At 42.5% G+C, this 12,395-nt stretch overlaps 5 non-coding genes across 5 annotated transcripts; all 5 read right to left on the reverse strand.

Annotated features, from left to right (window-relative positions):
* Positions 1–942: 942 nt before the first annotated feature.
* Positions 943–1,015, reverse strand: trnav-cac (transfer RNA valine (anticodon CAC)). Its single transcript has one exon. It is a non-coding gene; the product is annotated as a tRNA-Val (tRNA).
* A 644-nt stretch (positions 1,016–1,659) lies between these two features.
* Positions 1,660–1,732, reverse strand: trnav-cac (transfer RNA valine (anticodon CAC)). The gene has a single exon. It is a non-coding gene; the product is annotated as a tRNA-Val (tRNA).
* Positions 1,733–2,661: 929 nt separating this feature from the next.
* trnav-cac (transfer RNA valine (anticodon CAC)) lies at positions 2,662–2,734 on the reverse strand. Its single transcript has one exon. It is a non-coding gene; the product is annotated as a tRNA-Val (tRNA).
* Positions 2,735–2,930: 196 nt separating this feature from the next.
* On the reverse strand, positions 2,931–3,003 carry trnav-cac (transfer RNA valine (anticodon CAC)). The gene has a single exon. It is a non-coding gene; the product is annotated as a tRNA-Val (tRNA).
* A 643-nt stretch (positions 3,004–3,646) lies between these two features.
* trnav-cac (transfer RNA valine (anticodon CAC)) lies at positions 3,647–3,719 on the reverse strand. The gene has a single exon. It is a non-coding gene; the product is annotated as a tRNA-Val (tRNA).
* Positions 3,720–12,395: the final 8,676 nt, after the last annotated feature.

The raw sequence follows: 12,395 nt of genomic DNA on the forward strand, positions 1-12,395 counted from the left end.
ATTTCAACTTGTTAGCACTGCTGGAAATCAGCCGAGCTGGCTGGCTTTTCCATTTTTCGAGGACAGGTTCCCCTCTACACCCGACCAGGAGGGAGTTGTATAGCCCTTCTATCCTCGTTAGTATAGTGGATAGTATCTCCCCCTGTCACGGGGAAGACCGGGGTTCAATTCCCCGACGGGGAGGTGGTTTTTGTGAAAACAATCTTTTGGATGCTTGGGGACGATTCCCCGACGCGGAGGTGGTGTTTGTGAAAACAATCTTTTGGATGCTCAGTTTTCATTGCAAAATTAAAGAAAATTCCAATGTTTCCACCCGGTCTCGAGACGGGGACCATTCGCGTGTGAGGCGAACATGATAACCACTACACTATGGAAAAAGACTCTGAGCTTCAACTTGTTAGCACTGCCGGAAATCAAACTAGCTTGCTGGCTTTTCCAGTTTTCGAGGAGAGGTTCCCCTCTACACACGACCAGGAGGTAGTTGTATTGGCCTTCTGTCCTCGTTAGTGTAGTGGATAGTATCTCCCCCTGTCACGGGGAAGACCGGGGTTCGATTCCCCGACGGGGAGGTGGTGTTTGTGAAAACAATCTTTTGGCTGCTCAGTTGTCATTGCAAACTCAAAGAAAATGGTCATGTTTCTACCCGCGTATTAGGCAAACGTTATAACCACTACACTATGGAAACAGACTCTGAACTTCAACTTGTTAGCACTGCCGGAAATCAAACTAGCTGGCTTGCTTTTCCAATTTTCGAGGACAGGTTCCCCTCTACACCCAACCAGGAGGTAGTTGTATAGGCCTTCTGTCCTCGTTAGTGTAGTGGATAGTATCTCCCACTATCACGGAAAAGACCAGGGTTCGATTCCCCGACGCGGAGATGGTGTTTGTGAAAACAACCTTTTGGCTGCTCAGTTGTCATTGCAAAATTAAAGAAAATTGCCATGTTTCCACCCGGTCTCGAGCCGGGGACCTTTCGCGTGTGAGGCGAACGTGATAACCACTACACTATGGAAACAGACACTTAATTTCAATTTGTTAGCACTGCTGGAAATCAGCCGAGCTGGCTGGCTTTTCCATTTTTCGAGGACAGGTTCCCTTCTACACCCGACCAGGAGAGAGTTGTATAGCCCTTCTATCCTCGTTAGTATAGTGGATAGTATCTCCCCCTGTCACGGGGAAGACCGGGGTTCAATTCCCCGACGGGGAGGTGGTTTTTGTGAAAACAATCTTTTGGATGCTTGGGGACGATTCCCCGACGCGGAGGTGGTGTTTGTGAAAACAATCTTTTGGATGCTCAGTTTTCATTGCAAAATTAAAGAAAATTCCAATGTTTCCACCCGGTCTCGAGACGGGGACCATTCGCGTGTGAGGCAAACATGATAACCACTACACTATGGAAACAGACTCTGAATTTCAACTAGGTTAGCACTGCCGGAAATCAAACTAGCTGGCTGGCTTTTCCAGTTTTCGAGGACAGGTTCCCCTCTACACCCGACCAGGAGGTAGTTGTATAGGCCTTCTGTCCTCGTTAGTGTAGTGGATAGTATCTCCCACTGTCACGGAAAAGACTAGGGTTCGATTCCCCGACGCGGAGGTGGTGTTTGTAAAAACAACCTTTTGGCTGCTCAGTTGTCATTGCAAAATTAAAGAAAATTGCCATGTTTCCACCCGGTCTCGAGCCGGGGACCTTTCGCGTGTGAGGCGAACGTGATAACCACTACACTATGGAAACAGACGCTTAATTTCAACTTGTTAGCACTGCTGGAAATCAGCCGAGCTGGCTGGCTTTTCCATTTTTCGAGGACAGGTTCCCCTCTACACCCGACCAGGAGGGAGTAGTATAGCCCTTCTATCCTCGTTAGTATAGTGGATAGTATCTCCCCCTGTCACGGGGAAGACCGGGGTTCAATTCCCCGACGGGGAGGTGGTGTTTGTGAAAACTATCTTTTGGCTGCTCAGTTGTCATTGCAAACTCAAAGAAAATGGTCATGTTTCTACCCGCGTATTAGGCAAACGTTATAACCACTACACTATGGAAACAGACTCTGAACTTCAACTTGTTAGCACTGCCGGAAATCAAACTAGCTGGCTGGCTTTTCCAGTTTTCGAGGACAGGTTCCCCTTTACACCCGACCAGGAGGGAGTTGTATAGCCCTTCTATCCTCGTTAGTATAGTGGATAGTATCTCCCCCTGTCACGGGGAACACCGGGGTTGGATTCCCCGACGGGGAGGTGTTTTTTGTGAAAACAATCTTTTGGATGCTTGGGGACATTTCCCTGACGGGGAGGTGGTGTTTGTGAAAACAATCTTTTGGCTGCTCAGTTGTCATTGCAAACCCAAAGAAATTGGTCATGTTTCTACCCGTGTGTTAGGCGAACGTGATAACCACTACACTATGGAAACAGACGCTTAACTTCAACTTGTTAGCACTGCTGGAAATCAGCCTAGCTGGCTGGTTTTTCCAGTTTTCGAGGACAGGTTACACTTTACACCCGACCAGGAGGGAGTTGTATATCCCTGCTATCCTCGTTAGTATAGTGGATAGTATCTCCCCCTGTCACGGAAAAGACCGGCGTTCGATTCCCTGACGCGGATGTTGTGTTTGTGAAAACAATCTTTTGGATGCTCAGTTTTCATTGCAAAATTAAAGAAAATTTCCATGTTTCCACCCGGTCTCGAGCCGGGGACCTTTCGCGTGTGAGGCGAACATGATAACCACTACACTATGGAAACAGACTCTGAACTTCAACTTGTTAGCACTGCCGGAAATCAAACTAGCTGGCTGGCTTTTCCAGTTTTCGAGGACAGGTGTTTTTTGTGAAAACAATCTTTTGGATGCTTGGGGACGATTCCCCGACGGGGAGGTAGTGTTTGTGAAAACAATCTTTTGGCTGCTCAGTTGTCATTGCAAAATTAAAGAAAATTGCCATGTTTCCACCCGGTCTCGAGCCGGGGACCTTTCGCGTGTGAGGCGAACGTGATAACCACTGCACTATGGAAACAGACGCTTAATTTCAACTTGTTAGCACTGCTGGAAATCAGCCGAGCTGGCTGGCTTTTCCATTTTTCGAGGACAGGTTCCCCTTTACACCCGACCAGGAGGGAGTTGTATATCCCTTCTATCCTTGTTAGTATAGTGGATAGTATCTCCCCCTGTCACGGGGAAGACCGGGGTTCAATTACCCGACGGGGAGGTGGTTTTTGTGAAAACAATCTTTTGGATGCTTGGGGACGATTCCCCGACGCGTAGGTGGTGTTTGTGAAAACAATCTTTTGGATGCTCAGTTTTCATTGCAAAATTAAAGAAAATTCCAATGTTTCCACCCAGTCTCGAGACGGGGACCATTCGCGTGTGAGGCGAACATGATAACCACTACACTATGGAAACAGACTCTGAACTTCAACTTGTTAGCACTGCCGGAAATCAAACTAGCTGGCTTGCTTTTCCAATTTTCGAGGACAGGTTCCCCTCTACACCCGACCAGGAGGTAGTTGTATAGGCCTTCTGTCCTCGTTAGTGTAGTGGATAGTATCTCCCACTATCACGGAAAAGACCAGGGTTCGATTCCCCGACGCGGAGGTGGTGTTTGTGAAAACAACCTTTTGGCTGCTCAGTTGTCATTGCAAAATTAAAGAAAATTGCCATGTTTCCACCCGGTCTCGAGCCGGGGACCTTTCGCGTGTGAGGCGAACGTGATAACCACTACACTATGGAAACAGACGCTTAATTTCAATTTGTTAGCACTGCTGGAAATCAGCCGAGCTGGCTGGCTTTTCCATTTTTCGAGGACAGGTTCCCCTCTACACCCGACCAGGAGGGAGTTGTATAACCCTTCTATCCTCGTTAGTATAGTGGATAGTATCTCCCCCTGTCACGGGGAAGACCGGGATTCAATTCCCCGACGGGGAGGTGGTTTTTGTGAAAACAATCTTTTGGATGCTTGGGGACGATTCCCCGACGCGGAGGTGGTGTTTGTGAAAACAATCTTTTGGATGCTCAGTTTTCATTGCAAAATTAAAGAAAATTCCAATGTTTCCACCCGGTCTCGAGACGGGGACCATTCGCGTGTGAGGCAAACATGATAACCACTACACTATGGAAACAGACTCTGAATTTCAACTAGGTTAGCACTGCCGGAAATCAAACTAGCTGGCTGGCTTTTCCAGTTTTCGAGGACAGGTTCCCCTCTACACCCGACCAGGAGGTAGTTGTATAGGCCTTCTGTCCTCGTTAGTGTAGTGGATAGTATCTCCCACTGTCACGGGGAACACCGGGGTTGGATTCCCCGACGGGGAGGTTGTGTTTGTGAAAACAACCTTTTGGCTGCTCAGTTGTCATTGCACAATTAAAGAAAATTGCCATGTTTCCACCCGGTCTCGAGCCGGGGACCTTTCGCGTGTGAGGCGAACGTGATAACCACTGTACTATGGAAACAGACGCTTAATTTCAACTTGTTACCACTGCTGGAAATCAGCCGAGCTGGCTGGCTTTTCCATTTTTCGAGGACAGGTTCCCCTTTACACCCGACCAGGAGGGAGTTGTATATCCCTTCTATCCTTGTTAGTATAGTGGATAGTATCCCCCCCTGTCACGGGGAAGACCGGGGTTCAATTACCCGACGGGGAGGTTGTTTTTGTGAAAACAATCTTTTGGATGCTTGGGGACGATTCCCCGACGCGGAGGTGGTGTTTGTGAAAACAATCTTTTGGATGCTCAGTTTTCATTGCAAAATTAAAGAAAATTCCAATGTTTCCACCCGGTCTCGAGACGGGGACCATTCGCGTGTGAGGCGAACATGATAACCACTACACTATGGAAACAGACTCTGAACTTCAACTTGTTAGCACTGCCGGAAATCAAACTAGCTGGCTGGCTTTTCCAATTTTCGAGGACAGGTTCCCCTCTACACCCGACCAGGAGGTAGCTGTATAGGCCTTCTGTCCTCGTTAGTGTAGTGGATAGTATCTCCCCCTGTCACGGAAAAGACCAGGGTTCGATTCCCCGACGCGGAGGTGGTGTTTGTGAAAACAACCTTTTGGCTGCTCAGTTGTCATTGCAAACTCAAAGAAAATGGTCATGTTTCTACCCGCGTATTAGGCAAACGTTATAACCACTACACTATGGAAACAGACTCTGAACTTCAACTTGTTAGCACTGCCGGAAATCAAACTAGCTGGCTGGCTTTTCCAGTTTTCGAGGAGAGGTTCCCCTCTACACACGACCAGGAGGTAGCTGTATAGGCCTTCTGTCCTCGTTAGTGTAGTGGATAGTATCTCCCCCTGTCACGGAAAAGACCAGGGTTCGATTCCCCGACGCGGAGGTGGTGTTTGTGAAAACAACCTTTTGGCTGCTCAGTTGTCATTGCAAACTCAAAGAAAATGGTCATGTTTCTACCCGCGTATTAGGCAAACGTTATAACCACTACACTATGGAAACAGACTCTGAACTTCAACTTGTTAGCACTGCCGGAAATCAAACTAGCTGGCTGGCTTTTCCAGTTTTCGAGGAGAGGTTCCCCTCTACACACGACCAGGAGGTAGTTGTATTGGCCTTCTGTCCTCGTTAGTCTAGTGGATAGTATCTCCCCCTGTCACGGGGAAGACCGGGGTTCGATTCCCCGACGGGGAGGTGGTGTTTGTGAAAACAATCTTTTGGCTGCTCAGTTGTCATTGCAAACTCAAAGAAAATGGTCATGTTTCTACCCGCGTATTAGGCAAACGTTATAACCACTACACTATGGAAACAGACTCTGAACTTCAACTTGTTAGCACTGCCGGAAATCAAACTAGCTGGCTGGCTTTTCCAGTTTTCGAGGACAGGTTCCCCTTTACACCCGACCAGGAGGGAGTTGTATAGCCCTTCTATCCTCGTTAGTATAGTGGATAGTATCTCCCCCTGTCACGGGGAACACCGGGGTTGGATTTGTTAGAGTAGACAATATTAAGTATTGTACTCTTTGCGTGTTCAATTAACTGAATGGTGAGATTCTGTTGAAGAAGTTCCTTTGCAAAGGTTTTAATTACCAGAAGCTTATGATTCACATAAGACAAGTCACCCAAGCAGTGCTCTGTTCAAATGTGATCCTTTCTCTTGGCCCACATCGTTATTTATTCACAAAGAGGGTTCATAAAAAGGTCAGCCCACAACACACCTGGTTACAACTGAATGAATACAAGAAAATCCCTCTCTCCTCCCTTCTGCAAGTTCAGCAAGTTCCCATAGCTATAAATCAGATTAGAGAAAAACAATCACACATCGGCCCGTCTCCTTCGGAAGAGACAGATACCAGACCCATACACTCCCTTATTTTCTCAGGAGTGTGAGACACATAAAAATGCTATTCATTTAGCCATACTGAGTTAACTAAATCTAAAACGGCTAAAATATAATTTAAAACTGAAAAACAATGTTAATAACTCATCATTCCCTCATTTGAGCTCTTGAGAGCTCAACACATTAAAACATTTTTTTTCAATGGTTGTGTGATAAAAATAATTATCCTTAAAACATCCCTTTAGCAGAAGAGGAGGTAGTTTAGCAATCATATGACATTAAAAAACAATTTGATACATTTAAAAGATTTTTAGTGAAATAAGCATAGCATATGTGAGGCTTAACATAAAATGTTGTTCATTAAAAAGTGTCGCAATATATCGGCAGACGAATATGTGTTCTTTGAAGCCATCTTGTGATGAAGTTCTTTGAAGGTCTTTTTTTTTTTTTTTTTTTTTTTTAATGAAAAGAGTGTCGCAATAGTTCGTCTCTTCTTTAAGAATTTGGGGTAGACTACCCAAATTCTTCGATTTGTCACGGGATTATTCTGCCCGAAAAATTTGACTCTTCTTGGAATGATTGCCCAAGAAAAGGCACTTGACTTGATCCGTTGACTGATGTCCTCAAACGGTGACGAATGATGTCGAAACGGCCGCTCCAAAACGATCACTGGGTCAGCTGACGTGGCTCCAGGTCGGAGGTGATAAGATTGATGATCATCAGTTGATGAGATAGCCGAGCCTGGCACGTCTCCGGAAGACTTGTAGACCAGATGTGGAATTTTCACCAACCCCCTGGGGCCGTTCTCCTGAGTGCAGAAACTTTTCATTTTTAGTTTCTCATAAACTCACATAAATTTTATTTGGAGGAAAAAACCCTGATAGTTTTTGTTAGTTGGGATTAATAAATGTTATTTGATTAAGATCCGTAGGTCCTGTGCTGTTGGAACAGGAAAAGATCTATTTTTGTGACATTAAAATAGAGCCCAGCCCTTGATTGAGTTAAATGACATTCGCTCATTCATTAATATAAGACAGAGCTTATAAATATTTATCTTTCAAATAGGTTTTGTTCAATAATAGGTAATTTTTTACCATGACTAAATTTGTTCTAAATTTGCATAACTGTGCCTTTCATATCTCTTATTCTCTTCCCAGAATCCCATGACCGGCCGAATCCTGGCATGCTGGGAAAAACTCACATATATTCATATTATCTATACTCTTTTGCAAACACTGGGCTCCAAACATTACATTTTTCAAATGTGATTCCAAAATAAAATATATAATATAATGTAATTACCTTCATTCGGCAAATATGCATTATTGTCCTTGCTTGCTTCAGACTTACTTTGCGATCGATTTCCTCTGGTAGATTTCTTCATATTCAAACTGTGGATTATCACTTTCAAACTCATCCTGTCAATTGGGGTGTAGGCCGATACCCCACAACCTTTTTAATTTCGTTTTTAAGTTTGATTTTAATTTTCTAACTCGTCTACATTGGTTAAATTCTTAAACATAAACTCCCTCATTTGACAAAGATCCACTGATTTTTTCAAACACGTCAAGATAAAGGGAGGACAAAATAGAGACCTCATAACTCAAAAAACGTCATAAATAACTCAACCCTCTAAATCAGGCTATGAGATAAACAAAAGAGCTACAAAACACTATAAAACTAAACATAAGCAGATACAACTTAAGACACTAATATATGATGACTTTGGGACCATAAAAAATAGAGGTAACCATATTACTCTAATTCTCCTAGAGTCCCGAAAATTATTTAAATTGCCAATCAACCTCACCTCTTTTATAGATTAGTGGGGCTGAGGATAAAATCACACAAAATTCACAAATATCTACCATTTCCTAGATTTAATCAAACTAAAAATCATCTTCAAACTGCTAATCTTTCACATATTAGCGGGGCTCATAAAAAACACAGCACACAAAATATTTCTGGGATTTATAAATCACAGTGCTGTTAAAAAAAAAAAATCAAACTTAGCCATCAAACTCTTAGTTAGTCTTTTACTTGTTACTACTCATTTTATTCTATTATTTATTTTATACTATAGCTGCAGCTGGACGAAGTCCAAAAAAGTTCCTCACGGGGAAAATAAAAATATATCATATCATAACATATTAATAAAATTCCCATTGTACCAATTCAGAAACTGATTCTCCCAAAAATATAGGCAAAAATTTAGTAGGCTATAGATTGAAATAAATTTTCTCAATCCCTCATTTCAAATTTACATATGTCGTTTTCAATTTCCTGAAATATCTTGCTATAGATCACAGCTCCCCACTCAACACATTAAAAATGCCTTGCATATCACTATGTAGCATTTTACTGAATGGATCACATCTCATTCCGACCACCAACTTTCTCAGTCCAGACCCCCAGCAAAAGGCAGGACGGCAGCTGTTGTCAATGTTCAGTCCTGGCCAGCATGGCGGCTGCTGTGGCAGCAATGTTCAGAGCAGGCATTTAGATTTCCTCTGGATGCAAAACAGCCATAGGGGAGAAGTCACTATAATGAGGCATATACACAGTCACTGGGCATTGAGGAATTTGAACATCATGTTTTTCTTAGGCACAGGACGAGAAGACTGTTGCTCTGCGGCTTTTGACCTTTGATCTCTGCCACATCCATTCAGACGCAGTCTGCAATGTGGATCCGATGACACACAGTCTTTCTGAGAGCTCACCTGATCAAAAAAATGCACACTCGTTGATACAATGCACTAAAAATGCCAGACTGAGGATATGGGATCATAGCAAGACAGTTCACTCCCTGCTTTCTCAAAAATGTTTCGTAAAAAACACAGCCTCTTTATTCATTTCTTTTTTCTTTTTTCTTTTTTCAATACCCCTTCAAATAGCTACTAGCCATACAACGTATCAGCAGCTGGGGCGCATCAGTGAAGGCCATCAAACCCTCATCTGCCTTGGAACTCAAACATCAGTTTCTGAAATGACACACTCAGAAAAAAAAACAAATATTAAAAATCATTATCAACATGTCAATTCCAAAAACATTCATAACTCCTTATTCAACTATCTTACTTCCAGCCACAGCTATAAAGATGTAGGCATAATTATATCAACTCTCAAACAAAATGCCATTATTTTATCATTACTCTTTATTCATTTGTCCCGAAAAGGGAAAGTTAACAAATTAACCATCGTCATCAATCATTAAAGTGTAAAGATTTATTAGCTCAGTCACTAAAAAAAAATAAAAAATAAAAATAAAACACTAATTTAATATTCTTTTTTCAAAAACTCAACAATATCTTTCAAATACTATTACTTATTTTATATTGTTTATCATTCCTCTCTTACCATTTTGACAAAGAAAAAGTCCCATTACGAGGACACATTATGCTCACAGCGCACAGCCCAGCCCCCACTTTTTTTTTTCTAACCTAGAAACGGGGGGGGGGGGGGGGGGAGGAATCTTAACATTATAAATCGCAAAACCTATTTTATCATATTCCCATTAATAAAACAAACGCCACTATCACAACAGTCTCATCTCACACAAAACAACACCAAACTTAGTTAAAATATTGAAGAAAAACAAACAAAATCCCCATATGCACATTTCTCACACACAATAACAATAATAGCCCCCACCTTTTTAGAAGCTAGGTCACACACTCAAATGCATACGCACACACTCTTCAGTCATTATAAAATAATAAACGGTGTTATTCTATCAATTCGTTGTCTACAAATCTTATAGCATTCAAACCGCAGTTTTATACGGTGATTTCAGTAAACGGGTAACTTTGAACAAACCACCCGTAAACTGCTCCACAAATGCTGGAGTCATTTTAGCATCAAATTCAGCCTTTTTTCATTACCAACAAAGAAAATACAAAAGTCTGACATACCATTTTGTCCAGCGAAAGCTTTTTATACAATCGATCCACAGTTCGTTTTTTCATTGTTCATCGACGCTTTTATTTTTCCCTGAACCGGAAGCGCATTCAGGACAAACCATTCTGTATCCGGGTCGAAATCGCCTCCATTTTGTTTGTAGTTTTTGATGTATACATTCGGTTTTAATACAGTGACGTCTCACTTTTAGTATTAATAGTTCAATATGTTAACACATATGGCCACACACAGACAGACATAAGAATTACGTGACCTCTCGTTTATACACAGCGGTTACCCAATCCCGCTGAGCTAAACTGTTCTCCATATTTTGCAAAATTTCTGCAAGGCGCTCATTTTCTTAAGAAATTGTCACGCACTAACGAACTCAACCGTGGAACAAAAGGAATTCAAACGGGAATCCTGACCTCAAAAACTACATATTGTAGAAGCGCCAACAAAATAAAATAAATCACGTAATCTCTCGATTGCAAATACAGTGATACAAAATCCAATCATCGCTGTAATCAACCTGGACCCCTTTCTGTTCAATTTCAAACAGGCGCTTTTTCAAATAAAAGACATATTACGTGTAGAGAACTTTCACACCAAGAGCCATGAACAATTATGTTACTTGTCCTCAAATCCGGCCAAAACTGCTTAAAAAAACAGAAGCGCGTACCATAATCTTCGCGATCCTTAGTAAACAAGAAAGACTTGTTAAGTCATCCGGCAAACCCTTTTATTCAATATATATTATGGTCTAAGGATTCTTCATAGCGTTGACAAAAAACAAAACAAATCAAAAAATTAACCGCTATTTCTTCCTGTACAAAAAAAGCTTCATCACTTCGAGTCTGCATCACGTCACCTTCAAATGCACCACTCCACGACGTGTTTAGTTCAATATCGTCGGAATTATCAACTCTCTAACGACATCAAACTATATAACCTGTTCACACAGATCTCATTTAAAATTTAGACAATTTGGAAGACGAAAAAACCAGCTGCAGCGGACCAGACAGACACAACCTCTTCTACGTGGATAACAGTCTCCACTTACCGTACTTTATTTATTTAGGCCTAGAAGTTCCGCCCGTCCTTGAACGCCGCAGCTTGTTCCACGTCAGAATAACACCATCCGTTTGGTTCAACGGAGGAGACCATTCGTTATAATTCAGCGTCGGCGGTCACCATTTGTTAGAGTAGACAATATTAAGTATTGTACTCTTTGCGTGTTCAATTAACTGAATGGTGAGATTCTGTTGAAGAAGTTCCTTTGCAAAGGTTTTAATTACCAGAAGCTTCTGATTCACATAAGACAAGTCACCCAAGCAGTGCTCTGTTCAAATGTGATCCTTTCTCTTGGCCCACATCGTTATTTATTCACAAAGAGGGTTCATAAAAAGGTCAGCCCACAACACACCTGGTTACAACTGAATGAATACAAGAAAATCCCTCTCTCCTCCCTTCTGCAAGTTCAGCAAGTTCCCATAGCTATAAATCAGATTAGAGAAAAACAATCACACATCGGCCCGTCTCCTTCGGAAGAGACAGATACCAGACCCATACACTCCCTTATTTTCTCAGGAGTGTGAGACACATAAAAATGCTATTCATTTAGCCATACTGAGTTAACTAAATCTAAAACGGCTAAAATATAATTTAAAACTGAAAAACAATGTTAATAACTCATCAGATTCCCCGACGGGGAGGTGTTTTTTGTGAAAACAATCTTTTGGATGCTTGGGGACGATTCCCCGACGGGGAGGTGGTGTTTGTGAAAACAATCTTTTGGCTAATCAGTTGTCATTGCAAACCCAAAGAAATTGGTCATGTTTCTACCCGTGTGTTAGGCGAACGTGATAACCACTACACTATGGAAACAGACGCTTAACTTCAACTTGTTAGCACTGCTGGAAATCAGCCGAGCTGGCTGGCTTTTCCATTTTTCGAGGACAGGTTCCCCTTTACACCCGACCAGGAGGAAGTTGTATAGCCCTTCTATCCTCGTTAGTATAGTGGATAGTATCTCCCCCTGTCACGGGGAAGATCGGGGTTCGATTCCCCGACGGGGAGGTGGTTTTTGTGAAAACAATCTTTTGGATGCTTGGGGATGATTCCCCGACGCGGAGGTGGTGTTTGTGAAAACAATCTTTTGGATGCTCAGTTTTCATTGCAAAATTAAAGAAAATTCCCATGTTTCCACCGGTCTCGAGCCGG

Source organism: Leptonotus elevatus, chromosome 3 (genome assembly GCF_054856555.1).
Source record: "Leptonotus elevatus isolate MCC_2025b chromosome 3, RoL_Lele_1.0, whole genome shotgun sequence".
NCBI lineage: Eukaryota > Metazoa > Chordata > Actinopteri > Syngnathiformes > Syngnathidae > Leptonotus > Leptonotus elevatus.